The sequence below is a fragment of the Petaurus breviceps genome, unplaced genomic scaffold (genome assembly GCF_028583685.1).
Source record: "Petaurus breviceps papuanus isolate PSGF00001 unplaced genomic scaffold, PetGlider_PUasm1.0 90823, whole genome shotgun sequence".
Classification (NCBI taxonomy): domain Eukaryota; kingdom Metazoa; phylum Chordata; class Mammalia; order Diprotodontia; family Petauridae; genus Petaurus; species Petaurus breviceps.
The window spans coordinates 22,560,533-22,579,920 of NW_027187352.1; the positions used below are offsets into that span (position 1 = coordinate 22,560,533).

Here is a 19,388-nt window from a genome sequence, read left to right on the forward strand (position 1 = left end):
CTGAGGCTGATCAGGCCTGCCCTGAGGCTAAAACCTCTGGCTTGCCCGGGGCTGGGCTAGGCTTCCAGTGCACTGTGCTGGTCACTTCCTGCCAGCCTGCTGGACTGTCCTCAGTGAGAGGTTAGCTTCTCTGTGTCATTTTGTGGGTTCTGTAGCCCCAAAGTTTGTTCAGAATAACCTTTTACATGAATTGGAGGAGGTGGGAGCTATAGCCCCTGGGAAGTCCTGTTTCTATTCTTCCATCATGACTCTGCCCCCCCCCCCCCAATCTACTGTTTGTTAAACCCAAAGATGCCTTCTTCCAAGATAAGAACTCAGTATTTGACAAAACTGCTCAAAAAACTGGAAAATAGTATGGCAGAAACCAAGCATAGACTGACATCTCACATGATATCCTAAAATAAGGTGAAAATGGGTGCATGATTTAGACATAAAGGGTGATACCATAAGCAAATTGGGAGATCAAGGGATAGTTTGCCTGTGAGATTTATGGAGAACAGAAGAACTTATGACCAAACAAGAGACAGAGAACATTGTAAAATGCAAAATGGATAATTTTAATTACATTAAATTATAAAGGTTTTGCACAAACAAAAGCAATGACCCAAGATCAGAAGGAGAGCCAAAAGCTAGGAAACAAATTTTACAGCCAGTGTCTTTGATAAAGCCCTCATTTCTCAAATATACAGAGAACTGAATCAAATGTATAAGGATACAAGTCATTCCCCAATTGATAAATGGTCAAAGGATATGAACAGGCAGTTTTCAGATAGAGAAATTAAAACTATCTATAGTCATATAAAATGCTCTAATTCACTATTGATTAGGGAAATGCAAATTAAAATAACTCTGAAGTACCACTTCATACCTATCATATCCGTTAATATGACAGAAAGGAAACTGGTAAATGTTGGAGAAGAATGTGGGAAGATTAGAACACTAATGCATTTCTGGTAGAGTTTTGAACTGATCCAGCCATTCTTCAGAGCAAATTGGAACTATGCCCAAAGGGCCATAAAACTCTGCATACCCTTTGATCCAACGATACCACTACTAGGTCTATATTTCAAGAAGAGTATAAAGAGGGAAAAGGGCCCACATGTACAAAAACTACTTATAGTGGCTCTTTTTGTAGTGGCAAAGAATTGGAAATTCAGGGGATGTCTATCAGGGCATGACTGAACAAGTTGTGATATATGAATGTAATAATATATTATTGTACTATAAAAATGATGCAGGTAGATTTCAGGGGGAAAAAAAACCTAGAAAGACTTACATGCAGTGAAGTGAGCAGAGCTAGGGAGGATATTATATACAGTAACAGCATAGTCAACTATGATAGATACAGTTCTTCTCATTAATACAACAGTCCAAGACAATTACAAAAGACTTATGGTGGAAATTACTCTATATGTATATGTATATGCATATGTATATGCATATGTATATGTATATGTATGTGTATATGTATATGTATATGTATATGTATATATCCAGAGAAAGAACTATGGAATCTGAATGCAGATAGAAGTATAATGTTTTCCCTTTTTCCCTTTTGTTTTTTCCCTTTTATTCTGATTCTTCTTTCACAACACAATTAATGTAGAAATACATTTAACATGATTGTAGGTGCATAACCAAAATCAGATTGCTTACTCTCTTGGGGAGGGGAAAGGGCAAAGAGGGAATGAGGGAGAGAGAAAAATTTGGAATTCAAAATTTTATGAAAAATGGATGTTGAAAACTATCTTTACATGTAAATGGGAAAACAGAATACTATTAAGTGAAAAGAAAAGAAAGATGAAATGTGGGAGTGTCCCTATTCCCTTTAAGAAATGAAAATTTTTGACTAAATCAAGAGAAGTATCTTTTGTTTTCAGATGTAAGGTCTTTCCCAAGGATATGTCCATTTAACTGTTAAAACCAGGAATTCAACTGTGAACTTCTGTTGCTTTTATTGCTGTTAATGTTTTTCACCTTTTATTTTGCCATTAATATAAAATTGGAGATAGTGGGAAACTTCTTTAGTTAAGAGAGATTCTATGATTAATAGGGGAAATAGTGGGCTGGAATCTTTCCCCAAGCTAATTGCTTTAAAATAATAAAGATGTTTCCTACAGTTTAAGAACAAAGTGTAGACTGTTTTCCTCCCTAGTAGGAATAGGATTACTGAACATTAGAGTTGGGAGGAGCTTTATAGGTTAAGAACCCAAGACCTGGGTTCTGTGAATTTGAATTTTTTGAAGGTTTTGATAATTTTATTTCAATGTAAATGATTTCCTTTGTAACCTTATGATTTTTATGTCTTTAAAAAGCATTATTCTAAGCAGAAATTCATAAGCTTCATAAGACTTCCAAAATAGATCTCTCTCTCTCTCTCTCTCTCTCTCTCTCTCTCTCTCTCTCTTTTTTTCTCTCTCACACACACACACACACACACACACACACACACACACTCTCCAGGATAAGATCTTCTACTCTAGTTTCACTTCATCTGAAATGCAAATCCCCTCTATATGTCATGATACTATGCACAAGTAAAAATCCACAAGATTTAAATAATGAAGCCATAAAACTACAAATAAAAGTGATGACACAAATCAGCAAGGACTGAATTTCATGCAATCATATATTTAGAGAACTCAAAGGGATCATGGGGTCATCTAGTTAGATTACCTTATTTTACAAATAAGGTACTGAGAATAAAGGGAAGTTGAGTAATTTCACCAAGGTCATAAGTAGGTAATGAGTAGCATTGCCCAGATTGGAAGTCAGAACCTCTGACTCCAAAATCAATATTCTTTCTTGACCTATATCATGCTGTCAAATGAGTGATAGAAGTAAAAAGCAAATTCCTATACATTACTGTGTTCTAGGTCAGTTTCATGGAGACCATAGAATAAAAGCATTATAGAGATGAAAAACTTTGAGGACATCTTGTCAAACCATTTCATTTTAAAGATGAAGAAAATGAGATACAGATATGTGAATTGACTTGTCTGCAGTTACATATAGTAAGTGTCAGAGCTCATATTTGGACCCAGATACTCTGGTTAAAGATGTTATTTTATTATATGGAAGCATTTAAATCAGAAGTTTTTTTTAAAAAATGTAGTGTGGTGTGGTTGAAAGAATGTGGATTTAGGAAAACTGAGTTCCAATCCTGTCTTTGAATTAAGGTCTCCTGTCTGACTTTGGAAATTAACTTCTGTTCTCTGAATTTGTTTGCTGAATATTATTTCTCTCTTAATGCATTTAAGACTATATTAACTTATTTTAGCTATTGGGTCTTATTGACTGATGTTTGCACTTGTAGTGCATTAAAACACTCTACTTTTTTTTTTTTTTACAAATTTCTACCCATATCTTCATCATGTATTAGCATGTTGACAAGCATTATTCTATGACTTCCACCAAGTCAATGATAAACATTGGCAAAGGATGAAGGATAGCTACCTCCTTGGTGTGCAGGTGCTGAATCAGTTTTCATTTACAGCTAATCAAGAAACTGTTTTCTGAATCCTAAATGGACAGTAAAATTAAAGAAACCTGGAAAGGTAGAAAGTGACAAAGTTTTAAAAGATTTTTAAATGCCAAACAGTGGAATTTATATTCGATCTTGGAAGCAATAGGAAGCGACTGCAGTTCACCAGCAGAGGGGTGACATGGTCATGTTTTCTTTGGTCTTTTTTTTTGCAGAGAGAATCCCTTTCCAAGGAAATCACAAATCTTTAGAAGTAACAAGGTATCACTTTCATTAGTTTTAAATTTACACAAGATCTATTGTATAGGGCAGTGGACTTCAATGAATTCTGATTTTTGTTAGGGTGGAAATTCCCTCTATCAAATCATCTGCAACTCCATAAATAAGTCTTAGTTACACAAGGCTAAAAGCGATCAAGTGCTTTGATTACAGTCTCTTTATTACTAAGTTCCAGAAGCAAAATTTGAACTCATTTTTAATTTTAAATTTATTTATTTACTTTTAGTTTACAACATTCAGTTCCACAATTACTTGAGTTTCAAATTTTCTCCCCCTTCCTTTGCTCCCCACCCCCATGGGGACATGCAGTCAAATATAGGATCTACAAATACCTTCACATTAAACAGTCATATTGTAAAGAAGGATTATAACCAAAGAAGTGAACAATGAGAAAGAGGAAACAAAACAAAACAAAAGAGAGAAAGCAAGTAGTTTGTTTCAGTCTGCATTCAGACTCTGTAAGAACTCATTTTTTTTCAAATGCTTTATTAACTTCTAGTTTACATCATTCATTTCCGCCAGATTTTGAGTTACAAATTTTCTCCCTGTTTTTCCCCCTACCCACCGCTCCAAAATAGCAGTCCCACAGTATATCCCCTCCTCCAATCTGCTCTCTCCCATATCTTCTCCCATACCCCCTTTGACTTTTCCAGTGTGGTATGGAGGATCTCTATGCCCTAGTGCCTGTATATCTTATTTCCCAATTACATTTAAAATAGTATAAATAACAGCATATATATATATACATACATATTTTAAACATTTGATTTTAAAAATTTGAATTTCAGATTCATTTCCTTCCTCTCTTGACACCCACCCTTACTGGGAATATAAGCAATTCAGTATAGGTTGTACCTGTGTAGCTATGCAAAACATTACCATAGTAGATATATTGTAAAAGACTGACTATATTTCCTTCCCTCCTATCCCACCTCCCACTTGTACTATTCTCTACTTTGATCCTGTCCCTTTTCAAAAGTGGGTGCTTTCAAATTCCCTCCCCCCCACCCTGCCCTCCCTTCCATCATCCCCCCCCTCATCCCCTTCCCCTCTACCATCCTATAGGGTGAGATACCCTATTTAGTCTGTATGTCATTCCCTCCCTGAGCCAAATTCATTGAGAATAAGGTTGACCCATTCCCTTTTGCCTTCCTGTTCTTCCCCTCCATTGTAACCATTTTCCCTTACCTCTTCTATATGAGATAGTTTACCCCATTCTTTCTTTCCCCATCTCCTTTCATTATATTCCTCTCTCACCTCTTAATTTCAACTTTACATATCATCCCTTCCTATTAAATTGGTCCTGTGCCCTGTATCTATGTATACCTGTAAACATATATACATATGTATTCATATGGCCATATACCCTCCTATATATATATGTGTATATATATATATATGTATATATATATATATATATTCCCTTCAACTATTTTCATACTGAGAAAAGTTTCATCAGTTACAATGATCGTTTTTCCATGTAGGAATGTAAATAGTTCAACTTTGATAAGTTCCTTATGATTTCTTTTCCCTGTTTACCTTCTCATCCTTCTCTTGCTTCTTGTATCTGAATATCAGATTTTCTATTCAACTCTGGTTTTTTCATCAAGAATGCTTGAAAGTCCTTTATTCCACTGAATGACCATATTTTCCCCTGAAACATCATACTCAGTTTTGCTGGGTAGGTGATTCTTGGTTTTAATCCCATCTCCTTTGACCTCTGGAGTATCATATTCCAAGCCCTTCGATACCTCAGTGTAGAAGCTGCCAGATCTGGTGTTATCCTGATTATGTTTCCACAATATTCAAATTGTTTCTTCCTCGCTGCTTATAATACTCTCTTCTTGATCTTGGAATTCTGGAACCTGGCTACAATATTCCTAGGAGTTTTCTTTTTGGGATCTTTTTCAGGAGGTGATCGGTGGATTCTTTCAACCTCTTTTTTGCCCTCTGGTTCTAAAATATCAGGGCAGTTTTCTTTGAGAACTTCCTGGAAGATGATTTCTAGGTTTTTACTTTGATCATGGCTTTCAGATAGTCCAATAATTTTTAAGCTATCTCTCCTGGATCTATTTTCCAGGTCAGTGTTTTTTTTTCCCATGAAATATTTCACATTGCCTTCTATTCTTTCATTTGTTTGGATCTGTTTAACAGCATCTTGATTTCTCATAAAGTCAATAGCTTCCATTTGCTCCAATCTAATTGTGAAGGAATGATTCTCCTCAGTGAGCTTTTGAGATTCTTTTTCCATCTGGCAAATTCGACTTTTTAAGGCATTATTCTCCTCATTGCCTTTTTGGGCCTCTTTTGCCATTTGAGTTAGTCTATTTTTTAAGGTATTATTTTCCTTAATCAGGCTGTTGAATCTCATTTCATAATTTTCTTGCAACATTCTCATTTCTCTTCCCAATTTTTCCTCCACTTCTCTTATTTGCTTCTTAAGGTCCTCTGTGTGTCCTGTAACCAGCTCGTATTTTTCTTTGAAGCTTTTGGTGAAGGAGTTCTGACTTCACTGTCTTCCTCCTGTTCCATGCTTTGATCCTTTTTGTTGCCAAAATAGGAGTGAAAAGTTGCTCTGCTTATTTTGCTTCCTTTGCTTGTTCATGTTACCACTCAATCACTTGACCCCTGGGCTTTTTGCCATGGTAGGGCTCTGCCACCAGACAAGGGAACTTCATCCCAAATGCTGGGGTTTTCTCAGCTGCTGAAGGTGTTAGTTGGGTGCTGTTTCTGAAGCCTCCACACCCTCTGGCAAGCTGGTCACATACTTCAGGAACTCCACCCTAGACCTCAATCCACATCCAAGCAAGTTAAAACAAGAGTGATTACCCCTCAAACTGGTCACTTGGTCCACCTACACTCTGCAGGCCAGGAACTGAAGCTCCCACATGGTGGCAGCTGCACCACAGTGCCACAATGGCTTCTCGCCCCAGGGGCAAAGGCCATCTACTCTCCCAACTACTGGTTCTCAAAGTCCACACTGCACTGACCTCTCACTTTGTCCTTCACATATATGTGTTGATAATTCTGGAAACCACCACAGCTGCTGGTGATCTGAAGTCCCTCTAGCCAGTGGTTGGTCAGGCCCACTCTGGGGCTAAAAACCTTGGGCTCGTGCAGGACTGGGATCAACTCCCAGAGTGCTGTGCTGGCCCCTTCCTGCCAGCCTGCTGCTCTGTCCTCAGCAGGAGCTTGGTTTCTCTGTGTCATTTTGTGGTTTCTGTAGCTCCAAAGTTTGTTCAGAGTTCCCTTTTACATGAATTGGGGGAGGTAGAAGTCAGAGCTCCGCAGAAGTCCTGTTTCTACTCCGCCATCTTGACTCTGCCCCCTTGAATCAGAACTCATCATTTTTTGATGATTCTGAACCTATGTCTACTCTAAAACTCTGCCTTTCATTTATCAATTATAATTCTTTCTCTTAGAGAACTTACCTGAATCTTGCTATATATGTGATATGTTGTCATATATTTCACTAAATATAAATTTATCAACTTTCAGAACTTGTATAAATATGAAATATTAGAAATGAGAATGTGTAACTAACATATCATCTGATTTAATTATTTAAATAAAACTTTTTTCTTTTACAAAATCTGCATCACTTGAAATTTTAGAAGAGAGAACTTTAAAATATTCTGAATATTTCCTTTTTTAGAGGATGATTTCCTTAAATACACTCATACATATCATAAAACAGTTTTTTTAGCTTTCCTCTCTAGAGACAATAAAACATCTAGATTAGGGGTGGGGAATCTGCAGTGTCCCTCTACATCCTCAAGTGAGGGCCTTTGACTGAACCAAAATTTCACAGAACAAATCCCCTTTATAAAAGGATTTGTTCTGTAAAACTTAGACTCAATCAAAAGGCCATATCTAAGGACCTAGAAGGTCACAAAGGCCACAGGTAATGCACCCCAATCTAGAATAATAGGCTTATTTCCTCAGGAGTCATTATAATTTTTTTTTGCCTTCCTATGAAGGGCACTTCCACTACAACTTACCACTTCCTTCCCCAAATTTTTGGCCTTCATCTTTTTTTTTTCCAACAGAGCTGATAGATAATACACAAGTGAGACTTCATTTTAACTGACAAATGCTGAATCAGGAATAGTCCTGTGTCCTCAATTTAACTTCTAAAGACTTTTTCAAAAAAGGCTCAGATGTGTAGAACATTGTTGAAGAAACTCAATAATGAGATTTTCCTTGTGCCTTGAAATCATTGATAGTTCAAATAAATTTCATAGTCAAGTTCCTATTTTTCTAAACTAACTTTTACCTATTTTTCATAAAACATGTTTTATTCAGTATAATTTTATCAGAATCCTGACAACTAGAATGTAAAGTTTAATATAAGTAACATCAACAAGCAAATATTGAAAATTAGATTATTTAAAGTGAGGAGTACAGTTACCAAATAAACAATCAGCAAGGACCATAGAAAGTAAAAAAAATCAAGCTAAAAATGATCAGTTTCCTATTTTTTGGCAACTTGATATCCATTTTGTGGTAAGAATATATGGTAAGAATATAAAAATAATATCCATCCCTATTCGCAAGGATCAAGGGTCCATAAATATAAATACAATGCAAAGTAAAGCATCAAAATATAATGAATTAAAAAAATGTGTTCCTTGCATCCACAGGAGGTTAGCATGCAGTTTAGATAAATGAGTGATAAGGAGGAAAAGTCATAACTTAGAGCCTGGAGAAATATTAAATCAATTATGGTAGTGATAGTGGTGGCAACAGGAGAAGATATTCAAGCTATAGGGAAGGGCACTAAAGAAAGAAGTAAAATTGAGGAAACTAGTGATACCATTTACTGTGGTAAATGTTTTTGAGTTGTTGAGAGTGACAAATTCAGCTGTGTAATGGACATTGAAGAAACGAGTGAAAACAATCTTGGTAATTTTTACAGAAATTGATGAGATATATAGTAATTGACCTGCCCATCCCCAGTCAAGATCAGAATTAAACAGATTTCATATGCAAAGCTTTCCAATTCTAAAATCATGTTATATTCCAAGTAATATGACATCATCATCACCATCATCATCAATAGCATCATCACTATCATTATAAAGCACTTACTATGTGCCAGGCACTTAAGAGAAGCACTTTCCAGTTTTTATCTTATTTGATCCACACACTCCTGGGAGGAAGATATTATTATTACCCTTATTTTATACCTGAAAGGAAGGAGGTCAACAGGGATTAAGTTACCAGAACAGGATTACACAATTTATAAATGTCTGAGGACTCAGGTCTTCATGACTTCAGGCCTGACCCTCTATCCACTGTGCCATAGAAAAAAAGATAGACTATAGACCTTGGAGCTAGGGAGACTTGGGTTGAAGTCCAAATTTTGATACTTACTAGCTGCCTGATGCTGACAAAGGTTTTTAACCATTATTTACCCTCCTCCTCCCCCTCATGACTCCCCCAGAAACTTCCTTATATTGATCTATTAAGACATAGATAGACCATATCAGTTAGGGGAAAGTTGTCTCCCTCAGTAATATGATCTTTCTCCCACTGTGTAATCACTTATAATGTATATATCTGAGAGCAAAATAACTCTCACTCTGTACATTTCAGTTCTCATTCTGCTAGAAAGCATTTTATAACAAGAAGGAAGTAAGTATTAACCGTCCCTCACTTTCAGTGACTTCTGGAGTCTAAAAGAAGTGGCATGAAGAAGCAAACAAACCTCTAATTTGTCCAGGTGTGTTCATCTTCATAATAAGGGTTTGCCTTTCACAAAAGCACATTAACTACAGCCAAATTTAGGACAATGTGCTTCCAATCTAATACAAGGTGTTCACTGGGAAGAGTAATGAGGAGAGTAAGCAAGAAAGAAGTTGCAGTCATAGACAATGATTCTGGTTAATTACAGGAATTGATTTTGAGAAAAACAAACATGGAATTTAAAGATTGTGGGGTGGCTAGGCAGCATAGTGGATAGAGTACAAGTTCTTAACTCAAAAAGACTCAACATCATGAATTCAAAGCTAGTCCCAGACACTTACCTAGCTGTATGACCCTAGGCAAGTCACTTAACTTTGTTTGCCTCAGTTCCTAGGGTTGGAAAAGGAAATGCCAAACCATTCTAATATCTTTGGCAAGAAAACCCCAAATGAAACCAAGAAGAATCAGATACAACTGACATAACACAAGAACAGCAATAACAACAACAACAACATCATCACAAACCAGAAAAGGGACCTCATTGGATATCTGCAAGAGACCTTAGGGCCTGGTTGTCTGGTATAGTACCCTCATTTCTCAGATAAGAAAACTGAGCCCAGAGAAATAAAGTCACTTATCTAAGGGCACAATGACAATAAAAAGTAAAGCCAGGATTCATACTCAGGTCCTCTGAATCTATAATTTCAACATACTAACACAGAAAAATTAAGTCAAATCAATAGGCATTTCTTATATATGTGCCAAGCACTGGGCTAAGTGCTCGGGGTGCAAAGATAGGGCCAAAAATAGTCCCTGTTCTCAAGGAGCTTAGGGGGGGGAGCAATATGAACAAAATAATGTACAAACAATAATAATATGTATAATGTATGTACAAGCAAAAATATATGTATATGTGTGTATATATGTTTGTATGTGTATGTATATATAGTGTATATGCATGCATGTACACATGTATGTATATATATTATCTTAAGGAAACCAGGGGAGTCAGAGTGATGAGAAAAAGAGGGAGAGAATTGTGGGAATGGGGGATTATTGATGAAAGTACACAGCATTGGGAGATGGACATGGGATGAACAGTAAGACTTGCCACTAGATCACATAATGCATAGAAGGTGTGCCAAGGTGTAAGATGGTAGGAAGAGGAGGATTGTAAAGGGTTATTTTAAAAAGTCAAATGGAGGATTTTCTATTTGATCAGTTAAATCTGATTTATATTTATTTGACTTTCCTCAATATTCTTATATTCTCTATCCCTTCATATACTTTTCAAATATATATATTTGAATATATATATATATACATATATGTTCATATACTTCATACTTTTCAAAAATGTACTTTATCATTTGAATACATCCTTTTTATTTTACTTCTGGCCCTTCCTTTCCCCAGAACCTGAGAAAAATTGAAATCAGTGATGAGTACACCAGAAGTTACTTGTAAATAGGAATCACAAAACCAATGTGAGATCACTCCTTTTCATATTCTTAGTGTCAGTTGGGTTAGTGAACAAATTCAGAAGAATCTTACCTCCTTGGAATTACATATATTTTTGGAGTGGTATCCCTAAAACAATATAGCCCCAAAAGAGAAACACACACACACACATACACACACACACATACACACACACACACACATACACACACTCCTGCATTCAGACAATTGTTCCTTCTCTAACTGTTAAAACAACTTTACTAAACTTCACCCTGACAATCCCTTCAGGCTTAAAGTTCAGTCATGTAATTTAAATGCCATAGATTTCTTTCACTTTAATCAAATATTAAATTAACACTGAATGTTAGCTTTTGAGGAGGAATCATGTTGAGCAGAAGCACCTATAGACATTGTTTACTTAGATTTTTCAAAATCACTTAAAGGGTCACTCATACTATTATTATGAGAAAATATAGGAGAATGTAATCCAGAAGATAGGAAAATAATGTGGATTTGGAATTAGTAAAATGGCTGGAGAGTAGCCCCTAGAAGGAAGATGAAGTTTAGTTGTTTCATCATATAGTACACACCTGAGATTAAATATACACTAATTTGCAGTATTGCAAAACAGCTTTACGTTCTGATGAGGCTTGAGTATTAGCTTGATTTGATCAATGTAATCATAGTTAGAAATTGTTACTGAACTTTGTTATATTCATTCTGTTCGTGTGTGTCATACTTATTTTATGACTAGTGTACCTCTTTGTGGGAATATGGACTGGATATGTTATTTTATTGGTATAAGGAGCTCCCAGGTGAAGAAATATATTTCTTCTTTCACCAATATATCTTGTAATCTTTTTCCTCTTCCTTGAGGGCTGACTAGAGCATTGGGAATTTGCATAATTTAGCCAGGGCCAAAGAAGCAGAATATATCAGACATGGGCTCTGAGGACATCTCAATACGCTATGCTGCCATTCTTCCATACCCAATTTATAGTGCACATTAACTTTCTATTATTCTCTACTTTCAGAGCCCTACATTTAACCAATTCATTTTGCTATATAAAGCATTGTTTGGATTTATTAATGAGTCAAGGGATGGGAAAAGAAGTAGGCCTAATTCCCTTAATAGAAGGTGAAATTTACTTCATAGAAGTTGGTCTAGAAATGTGAATGGCTAGATACAGGATCAGGAGGAGTGCGGAACCCCAGACCCTGTATGCCCAGTCAAGCGGCATGTATTCAAGATATATTTGTTTTTGTCTCATAGTGGAGGGTATACTCCTTGAGCGTGAGGATTCCTTACTTTTTTTTTTCTTTGTTATACCCATCATCTAACCCAATGTGTTACATATAGGACATCCAATAAATACTTTTGATTTTACTATTGAACTGATAAAAATTGGTGGAAGATTCATGAGGGCAAATTTAAGCTTGATGTAAGGAAACACACACAACACACACATAAAACTTCCTAACAATTAGAGGTATTCAAACATGCAGTAGACTACTTGGGGGGGGGGTATGTTTGATATGTTTTCTTCTCACTGGAGGATTTAAAAAAAAGATTGGATGACTACATATCATGCATGTTGTAGAGGGAATATTTTTATTTTTGCTTTTTGAAGGGGGAAAGGCAGGGCAATTGGGGTTAAGTGACTTGCCCAAGGTCACCCAACTGGCTAGCAAGTGTTAAGTGTCTGAGGCTGGATTTGCTCTCTTCTCTGGGCCACCTAGCCACCCCAAGGGAATACTTTTGAAGATAAGGGATGGGCTAGGTTGCCATTAAAATATTTCTTATTCTGAAATGATTTTCTCTCAAAATTATTCCTAGGTTTATAGCTTGAAAAGAAATGGGGCACAGAGTAGATGGTAAATTTAAAAGTATTATGTACATATCATCATTAAATACACAAAAAGAGGCCTAGATAACATGGTTAATGGTGTAAGACAAATACATCATCTTAACAACCACTACCTGTAATTAGCATGTTTAACAATGCTTACATAAAAGGTTAGAACTATGCTTTGGTATTCATAGATTTAAATGGATATAAATTCATGTCACTGAGTGGCTTCTATGTAACCTCATCACTAATAATAGGAATTAAATATGGAAAAGTTCAATTAGGTTATTTAGTTCAATTTTTGCTCAACTTTCAGTTCTTTTTAATGCTAAATATGGCTTGCAAAACTCAATCATCTCTTAAATGCCAGAGGTGCTTTTGCCAGGGTGCTGGTGTATTAGCACAGTAGGGTAGGCAATAGAGTTGGCTTCATAGAGACAAGAATGAAGCAGGCGGGGCCATTTGGCTGGGTGAATGCTCAGGGATTTCTGCCCACACTTAAGCTGTATTCAGTCATGGTATTGAAGGAAAGAAAGCAAGGGTGTGTTACATTGATACTAAGCCCTACTATTCTTCAAGTCCAGAACATTCTACTGAGAGGGAGTGGGAGACAGGTAAGCTTCTGGTTATAGTTAGCAACATGGCTAAAATTTATACAACTCTAAGGTTTGCAAAGCATACACATACAAACATAAACATATATACACATACAAATACATATGAGTGTGTGTCTAGATATACACACATGTAAACAGAAGACTATATACACACTCAACTGACCATCCAAACCACTATAATAGGCACTACTATTATCTCAAGATATGGATGGGGTACAGGGATAAAAATGATATTTAATTAAAGGCTATACCTATAATATCTCATTTGATCCTCACACCAACCCCATGAGGTGGGTGCTATTATCTCCATATTGCAAATGGAGAGACTTAGGCAAATTAAGTGACTTACCCAGATTCATATATAGATAATAAGCATCAGTGGCATGACTCCTTGTGCCTGGTTTTGCATTCCATCAGTTACTGTCTCTCAAAGAAAACAGAACACGATTTTCTATAGTTATAGATATGGTTAGCATAAAACAGGGTAGAATATTTTTAAGAATACTTGCACACAATACCATTTAGAATGTATTGATATGCTATAGGCATATAAAAAATACTCTAAGTCACTATTGGTTATAGAAATGCAAATCAAAACATTTCTGAGGTCCCATCTCACATCTATCAGATTGGCTAACATGACAAAACAGGAAGATGATAAATGTTGGAGAAGATGTGGGAAAATTAGACCACTGATGCATTGTTGGTGGAGTTGTGAACTGATCCAACCATTCTAGAGAACAATTTGGAGCTGTGCCAAAATGGCTATAAAACTTTTATCCAGGAATTCCACTACTAGGTCTGTAGCCCAAAGAGATCATAAAAAGGGGGAAAAACAACATGCAAAATGATTTATAGTAGCTCTTTTTGTGGTGGCAAAAAATTGGAAATTTTGGAGATGCCTATCAATTAATAAATGGCTGAACAAGTCATGTAAGACATCAGGGGGAAGGAGGGAGGAAGAAAAATATTTGAACTCAAGATCTTATAAAAGTGAACATTGAAAACTATATATATATATATAATTAGAAAAAAAGTATTATAAAGTAGGGAAAAATAATACATTGATACATTTTCTCAAAGTAGTCATCCATGAACATATATGCACAAATGTGTACTAATGAAAAATATAACAGTCCTTCACACTGCTGCCAAAAGCATGTGTGGAATTAATGTTTGAGATAATCAGTAAAAGGAAAATGAGATTGTTGGCATTTGACCTTCAAATTATTACTATTATTATCTCCAATTTTACAGATGGGGAAATTAAATCTGAGAAAACCTAAGTGACTTAATATATGTAATAGTAAATATCTGAGGTAAGTTTTGAACTAAGGTCTGATTGAAAGTTCAGAACTCTAACCATTCAGACACCGAGCTAAAGTGATCTCAGTTGTTTCTTCTTCTCTGTATGTATGTTAATATATTCTGCTGATGACCTTAGTCTAATAGAAAGAAGTCAAAAGTATACTGTAGTGTAGTATCGTATGTGTCTGTGGTATGGGTGTACACATGTGACATTGTGTTCCCCTTTACATGTCTGGTCTCATTTGCTTGTGATCATGGTAACACATTGTTCCAAAGTTCCAGAATAGCTAACACAATTTATGCAGTAGCCACCAATGTATCTCTTTTAAAATCTGGCAGAAGTTGTATTCTTATAAATTCTCCCTTCACCAAGGTGGGCTTTTTAGAGGTTAAGGATTTAACAATTTACTCCCTACCAGAGTGGTGACAAAAGTAAGCCTGTCTCCCTTCTCCTTCTGGCACCACAGCTCCAGATGAAGTTTGATCAGAGAAGTCAGAAGAGAGGGGATAGGGACCTTGATTATTTGTGGTGGTTCTGACCCTGAAGCATGCAGGAGAAAGGAGAGAGAAGGATAACCTAATTTAAGTCTTAGCAGAGTGGCAATTTCAATCTTTCCCTTGGGGGCTGCCTTGAGATAGGATGCCAACACCTTAGCAAGCAGACCAGTGAGAGACAAAGAATGTTCTTTTCATTCTCAACACTCCCAGGGATCTATTACAGTCTGAAAAGCTTTAGGACAATAACTATTGGGCACAGAATATCTCTCTAGTTAAACAATAACTAAGAATTTATTGATTCTTAATTGCTATAGGAAATTCTGGAAAAGAACTCTTTTGCTCCACTGAGAATTTCATAGAATAGAATATAATTTCAGATAATTTGGTATCCTGAGATATTAAAAGAAAAGAAAGTCTCCAGTGCATTGATTCTCTTCTGTATATGGAGAGACTTAAAGACATGGACAAGATTTGCATAGGAAAATGGTGTGCAGGGATTTAGGTTTATATAGAAGGAGGGAATACCAATACTGACTAGATCACAGATCCATTAAAATATCTAAATAAGTCAATTTAGCCTTACTTCTTTTTTGCATTGGAAAAAAGAATGGTTTTTATTCTCTTGAGAAAATGAGCAAATTTTTAAAATCTACAGTAGAATGTAAATTCTATGTTGGCAATTACCCAGCAACTATCATTGTTTCTCTTCTCCTACATGAGGTGCTTAGAGATGCTCCTTGCATTGAATTACTTTGAATCATTGGAGATTTATAACCTGATTTGAAGCACCAAATACAAGCAGAAAATGGAAAAACCTTGACTTTCTCTTCTAAAAAGACATTTTTTTCTACAGTGTGCAAATGACTTTTTTTTCACAACAACCACATAAGGTAGTATGGATCATCACTATCATCATAATAAAAATAGCTAGAATTTATTTAGCACTTAAGGATTTCAAAGTGCTTTACACACATCTTTTTCTATATTCATTAAGAACTCCGAGAGGCAGTTTCTTATCCTCATTTTACAGATAAGGAAACTGAGGTGGAGAGAGTTTAAATCAGTCTAGGATCACACAGCCAGTAAATGTTTGAGATCAGACCTGAATTCAGTTTTTCCTGACCTCAGCTCAAATGATTTATCTACTGAGAGACCTAGCTGCCTCAAATATTATAAAACAGAATTTATATAATATTTTAAGATTTGCAAAGTGCTTTACAAATATTATATAATTTAATCTTCACAGAAACCTAGGAAGTTTGGTATTAGGTCACGTTAACTACCAAGTGTCTGAGATGAGCACTGAGGAAATGACATGAGAAAATAATGACACGTTTCCACATTTCTCAAGCAGGTGACAACCTTGTGTTTAGTCTCATTAACTCCATTTGCAAATTAGGAAACTGAGGCCCATGGAGCAAAGGCAAAGTATCTTAGAATACCCAGATAGCAAATGAAGAGGCTGGACCCAAACCCAGTTCACCTATTTAGCCAGTGTACATCCTACCATACCACACTCTACTTTTCAAACATGAAAGCAACACATTCAGTAATGCTCTTTTACAAAGCTGTGATTATTTCTTAGGGGACTCTTTCTATTTGAATTAATTTGAATAATTCCAAAGCAATGAATTAAGTATGACAATAAAATCAGCAGATGGGCCATAGACCATTTTACCAGGTTCCGAATGATTTTCAGTGAACCATGCAGCCTGTCTGCAGGAGATATGGGGCAAATCAAATCGCATTGCATCACATCAAAAACCCAACAACAACTTTCTACAATTAGCCACTGACCAAAGATGGCAGATTGCAGCCCAGAAGCAGCAGATATTCCTAATTAGGTGTAGATGATTTGCCACTCATACACATTTGGCTATGTATTCAGAAAAGGAAGTATTAAGCTGCTAATTGCTAAGTGTTAGCAGACTTCACATGCATTGGTCAGAAGAAAAAAAATCTCGAGATATTTTTAAGAAATAATTTCATAGGATTGAAATGATACTGACAGTTGGTAAATCGGACAGATTCAACAAAACAATCTTTTTCACGTATGCAAAGTAATGTCTTCCTAATCTTCATCCTCACAAATGACACTCAGAGTTTACTCATGGAATAAAGCTTTAAAAACTGGTGTTGTCCCCTTAATATTCAGATAAAAAATATGGTGCTCACTGGCACATCTATAAGGTGGCCTGGCACAGCAAAAGGCAGCTTGCTTCCCCTAAAGTTTGGGGGGAGACCGTGGTTGATCATTAATGCAGCAGGCCTTCCTGGTATACCTTCCAGGCGTACCTAGAATGGGATGTCTGTCTGATAAATCATCAAAGGAGAGGTTGTCTTTATAAATGAAGCTGAATATCTGTAAGTTAGCAGTGTTAATGAAAGGCCAGAGGGGAGATGATAAGGATGTAGAAAAATGATCCCAAAGCTTAGTAATGATACATTTGAGAAACAAACAGTAAGAAAAAAATAAGACATCCTTTACAGTGAGATCCTCTGGGCAACAAACTTATTTATAATTAGGTCACCTTGTATAGAGATGTATAATGGCTATAAAATTATTGTCTGGATAGGATCTTAGAAATTATTTAATGCAACCTACTTACAGCCCATAGAGGTTACCAGCCTGCTACTCAGTTGCACGGCCTCAGCCAACTGTAATATTGCTGTGGTTTTCCTTATATTAAGCCAAAATCTACATGTCTTCACTTTCCCCCCACTGCTTCTTGTTTTAGGAAAAACAAGCACAATTATTCCTCTGCCACATGACAGTTTTTAAATACTTGAAAGAGGCTAGCATACTCTCCTCAAGTCACCTCTTTCAGAAACTAAATTCCCCAGTTCCTTCAACTCATATTCTTATGAGATGGTCTTCAGTCTTCTTTGCTAGAAACCTGCATCCTAAATACTCAAAAGAAAAGAGTTAAAATCTTGGTTCTGGTGCTGTGTGACTTTGGAGAAGACATTTAACTTCATCGACCCTCAATTTTCATTTATAAAATAGTGAGAACACTTTCATTACCACTTCCCACAATTATTATTTGGCCCTTGAACACGTAATGTATTCATTTGACTTTTCTCAGGCTATTTCCTATGCCTGGAATACTATCTCCTCGAGTCCAGCTCATATGCCACCTCTTCAAAGAAGCCTTCTCAATTTCTCCCATGTATTGATACTCTTACTTTGTTGTTTTGTAATTCACTTACCATGTTATCTATCTATCTGTATCATAGTAATCTATGCTGGTTTCTAATCTCATATAAAATTTGCATTTCCCACACATTACCCTGCCCACAAAGCACTGGTTGATAAATTTTATTTAATGTTATTATTGTCATGCATTTAATTATCATTTCATTCAAGTTACTTCAAATTTCTATGCTAAACTAGGCCTCAGACAAATATCTTCCAACTTTTTGTTGGATATTGCTATCTGGATAGCCACCACTTCACACTCACTATGCCCAGAAACTGAACTTACTATTTCTGTCAACACACTACATATCTCTCCTTGGACTTCCTTATCGCTACTGATATAATGATACCATTTCATGGTTTTCCTGATCACCCATGCATGAACCATGGCATTACCTTTGACTTATCTCTTTTCTTTTTCTGCTGATTTTTCTTTCAGTTATTGAATTATACTATTCTTTTTCTTTTGTAAATATATTTTATTTATGTTTTCTCCCCCCAATTCCTACTGCCACCATTCTCATGAAGCCCCTTTAATCACTTCATGCCTAGATTATTGCAGATTTGTCCTATTCTAAGTCTGTCACTCCAAAATGCAATCAGCATGACATTGTCAGGTTGCTCCTTTTATTATGCCATTTTCCTACATCAAAACCTTCAATGGCTCCTTATTTCACATTTTAAAATCATAATTTCCCTTTCCTCATATGTAAGGCCACATATAATTTGATACCACTCTAACTATCAACCCTAGCATCATCGTCACCATCATCGTCGTCGTCGTCATCATCATCATCATCATCATCGTCATCATCGTCATCATCGTCGTCATCGTCATCATTGTCGTCGTCGTCATCGTCGTCACCATCATCACCATCATCATCACCATCATCATCATCGTCATCATCATCGTCATCATCGTCATCATCGTCGTCATCGTCATCATCATCATCGTCATCATCGTCATCATCGTCGTCATCGTCATCATCGTCGTCGTCGTCATC

The 19,388-nt window shown here is 36.1% G+C and overlaps 1 protein-coding gene and 1 pseudogene across 1 annotated transcript in view; both read right to left on the bottom strand.

Annotated features, from left to right (window-relative positions):
- Positions 1-19,388, bottom strand: part of GRM5 (glutamate metabotropic receptor 5) — a 663,694-nt gene that overhangs the window by 304,201 nt on the left and 340,105 nt on the right. The gene's annotated exons all lie outside the window — the stretch shown is intronic.
- The window catches only part of LOC138148205 (splicing factor, proline- and glutamine-rich-like), a 47,334-nt pseudogene that overhangs the window by 23,825 nt on the left and 4,121 nt on the right, over positions 1-19,388 (bottom strand).